Source organism: Haemorhous mexicanus, chromosome 4, assembly GCF_027477595.1.
Source record: "Haemorhous mexicanus isolate bHaeMex1 chromosome 4, bHaeMex1.pri, whole genome shotgun sequence".
Classification (NCBI taxonomy): domain Eukaryota; kingdom Metazoa; phylum Chordata; class Aves; order Passeriformes; family Fringillidae; genus Haemorhous; species Haemorhous mexicanus.
This window is the reverse complement of record NC_082344.1, coordinates 44,504,130-44,520,782: the sequence shown is the minus strand read 5'-3', so window position 1 is coordinate 44,520,782 and position 16,653 is coordinate 44,504,130. Positions and strand designations below refer to the sequence as shown.

At 37.6% G+C, this 16,653-nt stretch overlaps 1 protein-coding gene across 2 annotated transcripts in view; it reads right to left on the bottom strand.

The window, feature by feature from the left end:
• WWC2 (WW and C2 domain containing 2) overlaps positions 1-16,653 on the bottom strand; it is a 96,167-nt gene that overhangs the window by 65,880 nt on the left and 13,634 nt on the right. Inside the window, exon 2 of one of the 2 annotated variants that reach the window (XM_059844577.1) lies at positions 2,014-2,129. The exons of the other annotated variant lie outside the window; for it this stretch is intronic. The gene's annotated coding sequence lies outside the window, so the exon portion shown is untranslated. The remainder of the gene's footprint in view (positions 1-2,013; positions 2,130-16,653) is intronic. 2 annotated transcript variants of the gene reach the window in all.

The following is a 16,653-nucleotide window of genomic DNA, read 5'->3' as shown; positions in this document are numbered from 1 at the left end:
AAATACTCTAAATGAACTCATGTGCTTTGTTGCATAGCAAGATCCCGTGTGACACTTAAATGAAACGTTGTATGGATTAAATTTCATTCATTTCTCATATGTAATGATGCACATTACACATTAATTCTTTTACAGTGCAGTACTTGTTAGCACTTTTTCTTGACAGAAATTTTTCTGAAAAATGTACCTCTTCTCCAAACTCCAAGGAAATGAGAAGACAAAACATAAGCTGCTATTCAAATGTGCTGGAATGGGCAATCTATTAAAATGTAAGAGAAGAAATCCAGTGATGGAAGAATTGCATGCACAGTTATCTGGAATCCATACACCATTACAGAAGGGTGTACAGATGGTTGATCCACAGTAATACCCACCAATACAACAGTTTACAAAAAGTTTCCTTCAAGCACTTTCAGTTAGTACAATTACACAGAATAGTAACATAAAATCAGTATCAACTTTTTTTTCTTTTGTGAAAGTCTTTAACTCTTATTTTGATCCACAGATTGAGAGAAGCAAATGTAAAATTTTAATCAATGAAAGGAATGTACAAACAGAAGAAGAAAAATGTTCTCAATTCTTCACCAAACCCCCTGAATTTAGTGCTCAAGTTGGCTCTCAAAATCAATTCAATTCTTACCCAACTTTCTAATGCTATAGGAATTATTTCTTTGAAGGGTGTATAAACACGCATTCTAATACCATACTAAATATGCTTACAAACATGGATTTTACTCATTTCAGGCATTCAAGAGAAATTTCTTATATAAAACTTGGGGGTGCAATTAATCCCATTAACTTCCAAAAGCCAGTTACCAAACCTGAATTACTCCTTTAGGTTCCCTAGAGAGGCAGATCCAGCACATCTATTTCATACCTGAAGGTTTCCCTCTTTCCCTAGTGAGTACAGGATTCTGAATGCAAGAATCCTTACCACGTGCAAGGGTAACTAAATTTAAGTGGGATGAATTCTGTAGCAGGCAGCAGAGTGCACACAGAATGGCAAAACAGACCCAGCTGCTGCTCCGCGTTGCAGGTCAGAGTTAAAGAGAGGCATTGCTGCTCCCTATGGCCGAGGTCACTTAACGGCATGAAAATTACATTGCATAGGGAACACAGTTTTCTCTTCTACAAACTACAGTGGCTGAAGCTGTAACAAAATGCATTTACTTCGTATTAATTATATTGCTGACTCTTTCCTAATTTTAAAAAATGGTAACCTGGCTGTTTACCAGTCAAAAGGGGCAGAATTGGCCCCCAAAGCACCCTTTTGCCATATTTTTTGTTCATTCAATTCTATAAGTTATGAACTAGCAAACCCCCCACAAAATCTCTCTCTTGAAAAAGCTAATTCATGAGTCTGTCAACAGGATTCCTGCTGCTAAACACCATGTTCTTAATGCAGTAGTACCTCCCATTCAGATATCAGGCCAAGACGTTATGTACAAACTTTGAATTGTTTAGGTACATTCTCTTTTAATATGGGTATTGTTAAGATATACTGCCACTTTATTACAGGTATTATTTTGAAAGAGTAACTAAGTGGACATCAATACCAGAGTAGAACAGATCAGATAAGGAGCAGCATGGTCGCAATCCCAGCTTGAAATAGTGGTGTAAAATAAACAAATATGGTAAGGTCATGAATGTTTACCTTGTTCACAAGATGTGTGCAACCAAATGTCAACAAATGCCTGCAAACATGCATGTTACCTTTTCTATGCCAAAACAGAATAGCTCAAACTAAATGCACCCCATTCCTTAATGATGAGATGTTCTCAATAACAATAAATTAAACTTCTTAATAGCACTAAATGTATGTGTGTAGAAACTAGCACGTGCACCACTAATGTCTTTGCCTTGTATTACACACACGTGCACACAACAGTATGGGTTTATAGTCAAGTGTTCACAGCTACACTCCTGGCTAGAATGGATATGCATCAGTCAACAGTACTGCACCTTCACCTTTTTGCACCACTGGATACTCAAGAACTAATTGCAGAGACTGACCTCACAGCAGTTATACACTTTCTGGAGACAAAGATTTATTAACTCCTGCAGCAAGTATTTCCTGGATACATTGCATGAATTTTCACTTTTTTTCCAGATTTCAGATTGTTTTGCTCCTGGTAACACAAAAAGAGGTAAAACATTCAAATTTGTATAAGAATGGAAACTTGAAATAAGCACTGACTCTAGTTTTCTAAAAAAAATATACAGGTATAGTACCACTTTTAATAGCTCGTAATTTCCATCCTGTGATTCTTTTAAGTCCTTGAATATTTACCACAGACAGCAGGCCTTAAAGAAAAATATTTTTTTGGTTTTACAGAGTTTCCTTGGTAAAGAAAAATGTACAAACATGCAGATGGAGAATTAGACTAAGAGACATGCATTGTTTCTCTACCTCACAGCAACCCAGAATGGAGGGACATTATTTGAATACATACTACTCAGGTAACAGGCTCTCACAACTATTTAACAAGCTCAAAAACTTGGTTTCCTGCACTGAACTCATACTGACAGTGATGTACTATAACTCTCATTTATAAGTGAGCTGTGGGTTCACGCAGATATACCACATTCAATGATGTTTCAGAGAATACCTAAGACTTTGAAAAATACACTTTCCATTAAACGACTCTTGTCTAGCTAGCCAGCAACCCAGGTAAACACAAAATTATATTCAGGAAGCACACAAGGATCAAGTAGAAACTAAAATCTAATCTTTTTCTGTCCTCATAAGGTTTGGGATTTTAAAAAACCTTTTTAGAGTACTGAATAAGTGGTTTCTTCTCTGTAATTTAGGCAGAGTACTCAAGGTGTTTTTGAAACGCTTTGCTGAAAAGGGCAGTGTGCTGAAGAGTGTCTCAGTTTCCAGTCAGCCTTCCAGAGAGACAGCTGCACTACCACTACCATGTGAAGTGGCAATATCAGCCCATCATCAGTTCTGATTGCTGCCTTCCTGCAGACCAACTCAGAGTTTCCTATGCTGTAGCACAGCACGAACTGTTCAACATATTCAGCAAGTCCTGCTTAGAAATAACAAGTCAGCACCTCACCAATGCTGGGGCTTGGAGACAAGCACTAACTACAGCAGCAAACTGTACTCCATTCCTCAAATGTTTTCCAGCTCTTTTCGATTTAGTTAAACATTAAACTGCCAGGACAAGGATGAAAACAAACCAACAAACCTTACTGCAACCACACTACAACAAAACATCTTAAATTCACTATATTTATACTTAACTCACTAAACTTGTACAACGTAGAAAAACCCAGAAATCTTGACAGAAGTTCTTAGTTTTCAGTATCTATTACGAACATAACCAGTTTAAGCCAATACAGCTACAATTTTTACTACAAAAATTGTATTGTACATAGACAGCAAGTTCTTTGAAACAAAAATATAACTGCAAAGTTTTTGAGTCCACTTATTATAAGAGCAGCACAAGTATTCAAAAGTAAAACCCAACAGCAAAAATAGCTGCACAACAAAACCCCTATGGAATGACTGCTATAGCTTTAGACAAGTAAAGGACATACTCAAAGTGAGAGAATTTTTTACTGTGAGGGTTTGAGGCACTGGAATGGATTGCTCAGGGAAATAGCAGATGCCTCATGTCTAGAAGTGTTCAAGGCCAGGCTGAACAGAGATCTGAGCTATCTGGTTTAATGAAAGATGTCCCAGTCCATGGCAGGGGAATTGGAACTGGATGATCTTTAAGGTCCCTAAGGTCTGTTTTCCAAAAAACACCTTCCTTGATGTAAAAACATCAGAAATTAAGTGCTCGCAATATATTAACAAAAATTAATACCCTTTTTATTTCTTTATTTTAAAAGACTTGCTCTCAATGTTCAAAAGTTCTACACATCCCCAAACTTCATAGGCTTTATGCAATAACAGAAAAGCTAAGGATGAAAATCTTCAGGTTATCCAAAGGCCTTGCCTGCTTCCTCCACAGAAAAGAACCCACATAAAATGGGCAACTGATGTCCTTCTCACACACACACAGTCAAAAGGAAGGAAGCAGAGAACTCACAAGTTAAGCTTTCAGTCCAGCAGGCAGCAGACAGGGGGAGGCGAGTGCAGAGGGAGTGCTCTGCCTCCCAGCTCGCCAGGAGATGCTGTGTGCATGTTAATGGCTGCCATAAAAACGTGCTACCAGCAAGCAAGCCGAGCATAACTGCCTCCTCCCAGTCACAAAGAGGTGGCATTAGCTCAATGTCAGCTCACTCTGTCCCCTCACAGGTGCTTCTGTGAAAAGGCACATGAACTGAATAGCTGAGACCTAGAAAGGGAAGAATGCATTTGGGAAGGAAGGGACCCACACCCACTGGTTGCAGGACCAGGTCAAACTGCCTGCTGGCTTGGTTTTTTGTTTCCTTTTCCTTTTGATTATGATAAACTGTTTTGGCTTTCCACTTCACAATTGCCATCAATGAGGAAAAAACCCCACGCTGAACTCAGCTACACATTTTACCACATCATTTCATCATTGAAGGTAATAAAAGTGAAAAGGAGAACCAATATTTTCCAGCTCAGCATACCAGCTATTTGTTTCTGTAGGTCAAAGCCTCCAACCAAATCACTATTTGTAATTCATTTATCTGTTTAACATTGCCAAGTTCAGTGCAAAGATGACATTTTGAAAGGTTAGGAGGGAAAGGTGACCACAGAGAAATGGAAATGGGTAATACCATGACTGTTTTCTGCAGCATTTTTCTTTGACGCAGCAGTTGGTCCTGCACTGGCATGTAAGCACTATAATATTAGACACCTGGAATGTGAGGAATGTCTGATAACCATACCCTAGCACACGGATAATTCCACAGCCATAAACCAATGATACGACTTTGCCATTCCCCTGGAAAGCTCAAATGCAGTGACATTATGAAAAGGCTATTATATGCAGTGCTGCTATAGGTTATTTATATGTATATGACTGTACACTGTTGTTAGAGGGAAAATGTTATCATCAATTGACAGCACTGTTAAGAAACTTAGCTATTAGTTTTAATTTAATTACATAAAGGCCATGCTGTTTTCCAAGCAATTTTAAGTGTTCCCGATCCTCCAATCTCTGGGTGCAAACTTCAAAATGTTTTCCTTTACTGTCTTGTACCACTCTGCTCTTCATTTAACATATTTACTAGCAAATATTCTTCCTAAAATAGGAAGATGTACTCTTAAGAATACTCAAGGTAAGAAAAGAAAAAAAAAAGCCAAAAACCAAAACCAAACAAACCACAACAAATCCAGTCAAGCATTGGTTCATAAAATTCAAAAAATGGCACAAACTCTGCAGGAATTTCCACATGCAAATAGGAGCAAGCAATCCACACCCAAAAGCTTACTGTTTGATAGAAGTATGACACAACAAACTACAGGTAGAAAATGTCTGTATACTAGAACACATTATTAGGAATCAAAACAGATAGCCTTATGATAGAAGATTAAAACATTCTGTTAATTTTAATGATTTGTTATCTTGGCTGTCAGGCACAAAGTACAAAACCAGTTTTCATGGCATATTGTTAGGGTAAAATTTAGGACATTATTGTATTGTGATAATGAAATATGAGAAATATAAATGTATTTCAAAGAAAAAACATAGTCAAAACCCAGAAAATTCTCATATTTAATATCAGCATTAAAAGATCTTCCCAATCTCTAACTTTTTCCCTTCCTCCTTTCTGTAATTTCATACATACACTAGTCCAAATCACTCTGCTCCTCACCTCATCAGCTACAGATAATTATTTTGAAAAAAAATTTTATTCTGTAAACTCCACTTCTCCTGTAACAAACTTGCATTGTAAGTGACCTGTGGATTTACAGAGAGGATATTTAAAGACTCTCCTCACCTAACTCTGCTCCCACTGAAGTCAGCAGGAGCGTTACCAATTCCAGTAGGAGGAAACCTAAATCTAATACTTTCAAAAAGTATTATCCATCTGAACATCTCAGATAACCTCACAGGCATTTGACTCCAGTGCTGTGAAGCCCTTCAGCCAAGTATACCAACCATTCCAAAAGCAGGAAAAGGGAACTTGAGTTAATATGTCCAATGTCTCTGCAGTTCGGTTACAGACCCAAAAACTGCACCCAACAGGAGAGAGCACCCACTCTGTTACTCTCAGTACTAAGTTCTTCATATCTTGATTCCAGCTTCTCATCCAACCACTTGTAACAATTTTCAATCCATACTTCATTAAACATTCTGTGTTTTGCAGTACAATGCAGCTCCTGTTGCAAAAAGACTGAGCTCAAATGGCACACAATCACATTGGTGGATCTCTAGTCTCTGGTAAACTGTTTCCAGATGCTATAGGAGAAATCTTTAAAAATGTGTCAACAATTTTTTATACGGAAAGAACAAAGACAGCACTGATTTTATAAAACTGCAAGCAGCATAATACTAAAGAGAAAAAGGACAATATATTTTTATTTTAATATTAGTAAGAGATCATTAAAAAGTCTGCCAACCTTTGGTGCAAATGGTTCAAAAATATCCCTCAATCTCAGCTGTTTTCACAGATGAGATACTCTAGAAAAATCATTCTTGAGAGCAGAGTGATGGAAGTCAGGGGCTGACATATATTAGTAAAACTGCACAAAACTGAACTAATGAGCAAGGGCCGTAGCAAATGTTTGCTTCATATAAATCTCATGCTGAACTTAAAAGTGCAAGATAATGAAGTCAGGGTACTGTAAGATTACAGCAATGTAAAACTGTAATTATAAGATGATTTCAGATATATGTTCTGGCCTACATTTAATCCCTCCCACTAATAATTTTAATACAAAGAACTCTAGTTCATAATGCTTTTTTTAAACTGCCTTTCTTTGTATACTCCAAGATACCCAGAAAACAGTGTAACATTAAACAAAATCAATGCAGAGTTCCTTCAGCTTCTCTACTGTTTTTACATTTCTTTATTCACAATATTAATTGACTTCAAGATTTTGATCAAATTTATTCACAGTGGCAGCAGGGTTTGAGGAATGGGAAATATGTAACAATTATCCAACAGGAAACGCCTAAGTTTGCTGTGACTTCCTTCACACACACCCACTCCCAGAAACTGCTTGAAAAAAAAACCAGCCCAAGACCTTTAATGGAGGCAGTAAATTTTCTAGCAGTTCCTTGCAGAAACACAGCACAAACACAGTTTACTGAAGCATGGCCTTCTATTGGAAGGAAGAAAAAAAAAATCAGCTTCTGCTTCTCACATCAAATGGACTTAAACACCTTTCAGGTCAGCTATCCTTTTTGGTTCCCCTTTCCTGAACACTTACAAGCCTTTCCTCTACCCCAAGCATATCATTGCTTGTCACACATCCCTCTTTACTAAGTGTGGCTGCCACAAAGTTGTTTTGGGCAGGGGAAATACTTTCAAGGCAGTAATGTGCAAAGACTGCTGAGGAATTATCTGCGACACTGTAAAAGAGAACCTGGAGTTTCCAGATGAGTTAATACTCTACTTACTGACTCGAATAGAGCTGCCTACCTTTTCCAAACATGAAAATGCACTCCCTTCAGCTTTGTTAGCAGTTTGTATTACTGATTAAAAAGATTATTCTAAACCAGGTTAAATTACTACTTCCGAGAATACAGTACGTATTAAAACCTCATCCCTATTTGTGGTTGCTAATAGCACCGAGTAAATTACCATTTCTTCAAATAAGCATACAAACATCAAAACAATATTCAAAAAATGTCTATGAGTAGGTAACAGCCATGTTTTATGAGCCGTCTCTTTCAAGGTAAAAGCATATGTGAGAAGGGGAAAGAAGATGAGATTAACATAATTAGGCTAATCTGCACATTTTCAAATTCAATTTCTTAAGCTAACACTTAAAATTAAAAAAGGAGTAGTTTTTTTTACAAAAATCTGCCAGGAGATTTTGTACCACTATACTAGACTAAAATACATAAATTATTTTTGCCAACACCACTGAGGAAGTCATTCAACTCCTCGTGGGTGGCTTTTTGAATCAGCTGAACATTTAGCAGAAGTCAAAATATCAAACAGCTTACTTACAAGTTATGAGGAAACAAATATAAAACAAACCAGAAAACACCACCACACAATTTATATAAAACTGTTGTGTGATTACCTTTAAATACTGTATTCAGCTCTGGAAGCCCCTGCACTTCTGCACCATGACAACATGTTGAAAGGAAAACTACAGATCAACACACAGAGGAAAGTGGGCAGTGGCAATCCAGATACAGAATGTAGCATCACTGAACAGGTTAATATCATTCATCTTGGTGGCTGCTTACAGAGTGCAAATACTAAACACATGAAAGGCACAGGCAGCACTTACTCTGCTTCTCATGCGACAAGAAACACATGCAGAAAGTACAGAAGAATAGGCTCAAAAACAATGTACAATCATAGCTGGACCTCACTGCCACTGCATTTTGTTGAGCTCAAAATCAAAACTCCTTTCAAAAACAGATTTGACAAAAATTAGAAAGAACAGATTCACAGTGACAGTAAATATGATATTCCAGATAAAACCATTTTCCTACTGGAGTTTGATCTTGTTTGATCTTCAAGACACATACTTTGAACTGGACCTTACTAGAAATTATTCTTTAAACTGTCTTACTATAGAGAATATTGTGAGCATCGTAACTCATAAGCAAAAATATCCTTGAAGTCTCTTCAGTGTATTCTTATTTAACAACCATTTAATGATTGAACCCATTTATAATGAATCACTAGAGTTTTGCCTAACTTTTTTTATTGCTTGTGTTGAATTACAGACTCAAAGGATTTTTTTTAGAAGTATTTCTTCAAGCTGACATTTCTTGGACTTACATGAAATGCATTTCTGGCAAATAATGCATGGTCAAAATTGAATTTTACTAACAATAGAAAGCTAACTTAGTCAAGAGACTAACAAGTTTGAGTTACACCTTGAGTAAGAAAGAAGTCATAGCAAGTCTCAACTTTTGATTAAAAACACAGTCCCAATTCTCTTCATCTGTCCTAGCTGTGCAACAGTCACCTGCACATCATGATTGACTTTCTTCAGACTGGTGGTCAGCAGATTGCATTCTACCTGCAAGCCAGTAAAAAGTGGATTATTGGAGAGACCTGTCCTATTTAACACCTGTATTAATGATTTGGAAAAGGCATTAGACTTGCATATGACACCATGCTGGGTGGGAACAATCAACATAGTCAAGACATGAACATCATTCAGATGGAAGCGGGCTACAGGAATGGCCCAACAGGAACCTTCAGAGACTCAGAATGAACAAATGCAAAGTCCTGCATCCAGGAAGCAAACGCCCCTTACAGCAGCAGAGGCTGGGATGTCTGGGGAGCAACTCTGGGCCCTGGTGAGCAGTGAACTGTCAGTGAACCAGTGCCCTGGATGCGGAGAAGGCCAACAGCCTACCCTATCAGCAAGAGTGTGGCCAATAGATCATGGAAAGTGATTATCTCCTCTATACTGCACTCACTAGATTGCATCTCAATTACTGCACCTAGTTCTGATCTTCTAAGGCAAGAAAAACATCAACAAACCTAACTGGTGCAAGTCCAAGAGAAAGCCACCAGGATGCTTGGGAGATGAAACACCCAAGCACTAAGCTGAAGAGAAGAGACTGAGAGACTGAGGGGTGGCTCAGCCTGGAAAAGAGGCAGCTTCAGAGAGAGGCAGCAGCAGGCTGCCCCTACTTACAAGGAAGTTTTTGAGATGACTGTCAGGCTCTTTGCAAGGGTTAATGTGGTAGAAGGATGAGAGAAAACAGACATGAGTTGAAACAAGTTTAAGTTGAATATAATGAAAAAAATTCACCGTGAGGATAGGCATGTGGTAGGACAAACTAAACGGATTAGTTGTATGAGAGCAACCCTGATCTCACAGCTGACCATGAGTTTTGCATATAATTTTAAAATCTTTGCTATTGCCATGCTTCCAAACCGTATGCACACATATAAACAGCTGTGTGCTCACTCCTGCCTTGCTTTTGTTTCTTGGAACTTAAAACTTCATGCTTGTGTAACTTGAGTAGAGAAAGATTATTTTTGCACCATCCTAATGCCACACCAAATACTGCAGTTCCGTAACAATTTAAGTTGGGCTAACCTGGCTGTCAGAGTTCTGCTTTTCCTCCATGCTACACGCTCATATCTCTTTTCTGGCATTCTTATGACTCCATAGTACGTCAGTTCAAAGAAAAAAAACTCAGAGGAAAATTTGAATTTTTAATTTTTTTAACCAGTTTAGCCGCCTAACCTAACAATTCCCTACCAGCAAAAATGCCAATACAAGAAAAAGGGTGGAACCATTTGCAGTCTGAATTCAGACTGGTGTGAATTGGTCATGAAACAACAGAGTTCCTAAAAGACACTGAAACCCTGGTTCTTGATGGGATCAAAGGCAGTGCTGCAACATACATGATTCCACCTCCTCCTCCTCCTTATGATTTACCTATTAGAACAAGACAGACAGGACTAAGCAAGAAAATTGAGAAATGCTTACCCGCTTTGTAAAGTTTTAATGTGGGGAAAGTTAGGAGGCTGATTTTGGTAGGGTTGAGGGGTTTTTTGACTAACGATGAATCTTAACTGGTTGCTGTTGGATTATGAAATGCAAACACTTGGGCAGTTAGGAAAATTTCTATTTATTCTAATACCTTGATCTACTGGCTACTTGAATTTCAAATTAGAAGAATGTAAATCAGTTAATTGCCCAGTCCTTCGAAAGGTACAAAACTTCACAGAACAAACCAAGGAAATATCCACATTGAAGTCAAAGGCAGCCTTGCCTTGGACAAGGCTAGAAGCAAACATTGTATGTGTTTAATACTTTAGTCATGTTTGCCAAAACAAAACCAAAAAAATATTTCATCCATCTCTGAGAGCCTTTACCTTGGCATTTTGACCTTCTTTTAAAGTTAATGAGGCGCTCATAAGGAGAGAGTTAAAAAATAATTGCCAATGACACAAAAACTACAATGCTGTCTCAAATATTGAGCAGAGGCACTTTCATAGAAAAACAACACCTAAGCATAAACAATTGATTTAACGGTAATCTCCCACACTGTATGCATCTTTTGTATTGTAAGAGGCAAGCTGCCATATAAGCAGTGCTTCAATAAATTCAGCTGAACTAGGAAGCTGCAATTTTACAGACTTCTGGAATTTCTTAGACACAGTATTTTTAAATGAATACTTCATAAAAATCACTTCCAGTATTTTGTTAGATGTAAAGTTTTTATACCGTTTGAGTAATGAAAAAACCTCAGCATTAGCTCACACAGTGGAAATATGGTCACTCCTTGCCAAGATAACCATTACATCTCCATTTTCCATTTATTATTCTTTTAAACTGAATAGAGAAGATTACTCTTAAGAGATAGTCCAGATACAAATCTCTACTATCCAATTACTTATGTACTCTCTTTCAATTTCTCAATGGAAGGCTCTTACTATCTCTCATAAATCAACCTACATCAGTTGCTTTTGTGAAAAATTTTTAACATAAATATTAATGCTTTGAGCTACTATTTTTCCTGCAATTCTACATAATATCCTTAGGTTCCTTTAGGAAATTACTTCATGTATCATTCAAGCTTTTAAAATACAATGTATCTTCTTGGAGACTAGGCTTCTGACTCCCATCCTATAAACATCAGTCATCTACAACAATTTCCAGAAGTACTGGAAAGTTTAAAAGTTGGCACACTGTAATTAAGTAGGAGTCAAACTTCTCATCTGTTGAAAATACCACTGGGTGTCTGCATGCATTTTAATGCTTTCAATATGCTATGTACAGAAAACAAATACAAGGAAAATTAACATTCAGTCAGAATGTGTATGAGCATGGAGTTTGACTAACAAGAGGACAGGTTTCCAAGCTCGTGACAGTCCATGCAATTCTTTTTTAGTTTATCTGCAGGCACTCAGCATAGCTAAAGCTCTAATTTAGAAAGTATGTGGTTAGGGAAGGTTAGGGAAGAAAGAGAGGGCCATGATTATTCACAGCCCAGCAAAAATCTGTTTTCTGAGTTTTAGACTCCAGGAATTCCCCAGTAAATTTAAGACAAGAAGAATTTCCTGATCTGGCAGATATTACTTAGGGTAGGGAAGTATAATTCTCAAAAGAGCTTTCAAAGGTGGACTTGGAATTTTGCTGGACAGAATAACAATGGATTTAAATCAGCCATAAAAAGAGAGACCTGATCTTCTGTCAACTTTTTGAAAAGGTAGAAGTTAATCATCAGCACTACACGCTTGCTTCAAGAAAAACCCCATTCTTTTAAATTTGGTTCAAAATATTTTTAACTCACTTATGAGTTGATCAAATCAAGCTTTGAGTTGTTAGTATAACAAGCACCTCTTTCTGTGCCATACTATGAAGAACCAAATTTTTGCAGGTAAAAACAATAAGGATGCAAGGCAGACTTTGAAATAAAATAAAGCATTTACATTCCTTCTTAAATGCAATCTGCATAGCTCTTCACTGATATTTTCAGTACATGGCAATTCATTCTCCCCCAAACTAACTTCAGTGTTTCATCAGTTTTTTACCCTGAAGAAATAGTGGGAAAACTCTGCTCTTTACTAAAAATCCAAGTGAAAGGGTCCAAGTCCTGTCTTTTTTGCTGACTTCACTGCTTCATGCCGCAGATACAAAAAGGGAATTTCATTTTGCCAATCACATCTTCTCTCCTTCACTATATTGTTTTCTGTATCTTAAAGTCATTGTACTTCTATCATTTGCATATACAATAAACAGATTGTAACAGGGTCTCTGGTTTGGTTTACACAAACTTACATAAATAGCAACAAGAACTAGAGACCTCTACCAAATGGTACCAGAGCAGTCTCCACGTACCATTTGAGAGGTACCAGGGGAGAAACAGCACTGATCATTTTTTAACATTACAGCATCTCAGTAACTATTAGCATTTCTGCATCTACACCTACAAGACATTCCGCCTTGGAGTGATTGCTGTTTTCAATAATCCATTCATACCAGCAGTCATCTTTTATTTGGAATCCTAATAAATACAAAAAAAGCCCACCCAAACCTAAACATCACCATATGTAACTTCTGATAACGAAACCAATATTCTTGGACGAGAATCTGCACAAGAAATGTATGGCCTTGTGCAACAGAGACAAATAGAACTTGCAAAGTAACTAGCCTTATCTCCTTGTTTTTCCATGCCTGGATTATTCTTCCTGTTGACCCTCTAAAGCCAGCTGCTGGGAGGTACATAAGGAAGCAGCAGTGCTTGGTGACCCTCACTGGCAGCCAAAGAATTAGTCTGGTTGATAGAGCATGGCAATCCACTCTGCCAGCTGAAAAAAGCTGGCTCTGGCATTTTTTGATTCTTTCACTGGGCTTTGGGAAGACAAAATCTCTTCCTTTCACAGACCTGACTAGGAAGCTGAATTGATGTCCAAAGGGCCTTTACTGTAAGCATTTCCTATGCTAAAGCTATAAGCAAACTCCTTTATAAATGGCCCAAATACTTATGAATGGCTGGGTGTGCTGCAGAATGGAAAACTGCAGGGACAGGAGGGACACAGGCCAGAAGATCCATGTGGGGTGCTGCTCCTATGATACACACGCTGGGCAGAAGGGCTGCCGAGTCCGCCTCTCAGAAGAGCAAGGTGGCACAGAGAATTTTTTGCAGGGCATGATTTGCAGTCACTAGGGGCAGAATGAGGTAGAGAGGGGTCAGGGAAATCCCCCAGCTGAGGTAGGGGAGATGTTTCTGGTATGCAAACTCCCCACTAAGACAATACAAAGACCTAAACACCCCAGCCCTGACATTTATATCTGTGTTTCCTTCTTTTTTGCTGTTGTGGTCCAAAAAGCAGAACTAACAAGAACCATACAGCACAAACCATGCTCCTTCTGCCAGTCACTACCAATCTTAGTAGTGTTGTTAAGCTGCCAACAAGCTCAAATGTCCTGTGGATTTCAGAGCATTGAAAAACGTTGCATTCTCCAGCTGCCATCACCCTAACCTACCTTGTATTTATTCCATGCTTTTCACACAGACCGAGTCATATATTCAAACAGGCTAAGACCCACTCTTTTCATCACACTCCTATCTGCTGCTTATTCACTCCAGCTATTTTCTGACTGTACAGAGAAAAAATCAAATATCAGGAACAGAGGGCACTCAGGATGTGGCAGCTGAAGCTGTAACTGCAGCTGATAAAAATCTGTGAGGAATTTACATAGATCACAGACAGTCCTCGATTGGCTAAATGCTTCTAGTGAGAGGCCCACCCCTCAATGCTATCTAGGGGACAATGATCACATTCCACAGGAATTTCAACAGCATTGTTTCTTTTTATTTATTTGTCTGCTTTTCCCCCCTCAAGTTTTTCCAACGGATCCATTTTCAAAACTGGAAACTGGATTTTCCTGTTGCCTTGGGTTATGGCAGCTCAGGAAACAGAACTGGGATGCTGAGGAACCTCTTCCATTTCATTCATTCAGGGAATGTGGCTTTCCAATAGCACCAAGCCATTCAGAGTCAAGAAAGGGATTGGAATCTGACTTTTTCACAGTCCTGACCACTACACTGGCTAACAAGCAATAAAATATTCCCAGTCTTTACACTCCCAAACAAGCCACAAATTTTTCATCAAAAATGAAGAAATGGAACATTTTATACAGACTTATCAACACTGTAACTTCTGGGGAAAAAAAAAAAAAGAATGTTTATTTAAATAGTTTAACCAACTTCAACTGTCAATTTCTCTTCAGACATTAATTTTTTCTTTTTCTCCTGCCTGGTTTATTAGTGACAGTTCAATGAAATATCCATATAGCACGCTACTGCCTTACTGATACTCTCAATAAACTAATAAAGCAGTTTTGCTTTTGTACACCACTGTTATGGATATCACTTGGAGCTATCCCTATAACAAATGTATCTCCTATAAATTAAACAGTTTCCAGTCCATCAGCAGCTATTAGTATAATAATTATTTATCACATAATTTATTACTTCAATTGAAAGAATGATGCAAAATAAGAAGCAGCTATCATTTGCTAAGAAGATTTTCTGTACATCTTATCTTGAAATTACTTTTTTTTTAAAACAAAAGATAAATTAAAGACAAAATTACTATTCTTACTAAAATGGCAAGAATTTAAGAAACAAAGCAAACAATGTAGTACAAAAAAGATTACAAAATGCTAGGATCATCAAGAACCCCATGTAATTTAAAGGCAACTTCATGATAGCCCTCAATCAAACCAAATATGTAGCCAGCAGACCAATTCTTTCAAGTATTCATCCACAGGTAGTAATTTAAAAAACAATCACAGTGGTGAATAAAAGCTGTTATGATCTATGAAGTACAGCAAGGTGCCATTCAGGAGAGTTGTTTTCAATCATCCATCTCTCAAAGTGCCTTCTGGAACAAACTTTAAAAGGCTGTCTCTTCCAAAGTCACATTTGAAGGAACAAGGAAAAAAAAAATGTAACAAGATGTTTCTGGTACATTTAGTAGTAACTTTAAAATTACCCAGCAAATGATGTAGCCCACACAGAGGTATCTTTAATAAGGAAATCATTAGATGTAATATATATTTTCCTCACCAAATTCCAAAATTCAAACTATTACAAGTACACGGTAACTCCAGGATGTTAAGGGATCTACATTGATATCAAACAGAGCAGAGTTGGTTTTCAAAGAGACAAAAAAATTTAATTTCTATATTTTTGCTTTTAGAATTGACAGCTACAGCAAATTGAAGTTTTAAATCTTCTTAGACACTACTGAAGTGAACAGTGGTTGACTTACCTCCATTACACTGCTAAACAGCACTTAAACCTCCAACCACCCTCCTAATTCCCATTCCAATACAGCACATTTTAGCCTCCTCCTCCCACAGCTACTGGATCATGTAATTTGTACTTCAAAGGCACAGGTGTTTGGGATTAAGGACTTCATGTTGGGAAAGGTAAGAAGTACTTTGCTTGCATTTAAACAGATTACATCAACACTTCACCTAGCTAAAACTAGTATCTTTTTCCAAAATATGATGTCTAGTTAATCAGATGATCCAACACTAATAAAGCCGCATTTACCCACATATGCCTGGTAAAAAATGAAGGGAAGGCACATCTGGAGGTTGTCTGGTCCAACATACTGCCCAGTGCAGGACAATTCTGAAACCAGACCAGGGTGCTCTGAATCACCCCCACAAGCATTCAGGGCAACCTACTCTAGTGTTCGCCCACAAATCCCAGGCTACACTGCCAATTTTTTTTTTCTGATGCAGTAAATAATTGCAATTCTATTTGCAAAATTTTTTAAAGCTCTTCTGGGATGCAGATTAGATTATATATTGGCTCATCAGTTTCAATACAAAGAACAATATTAATTCTATTTGCATGTTAACACTGTGGTTTCTATTGAAAAAATTTCATCAGTTGCCTGCTGTTTCTTGAACATTTGTATGGAAGACCAAAGTCAGTACTCATGTGGTACACATTCTAGACCTAATTTATCCTTAGTCTCCACAACGTGCAGGGACTGCTTTCAGGTGATCAAACTTTTCAAAATAATAATAACCTTTATAAAAAAAGGTAAATTGGCTTTTCACTGATGCAGAAGTACTATAAGCTTTTGTTGTGC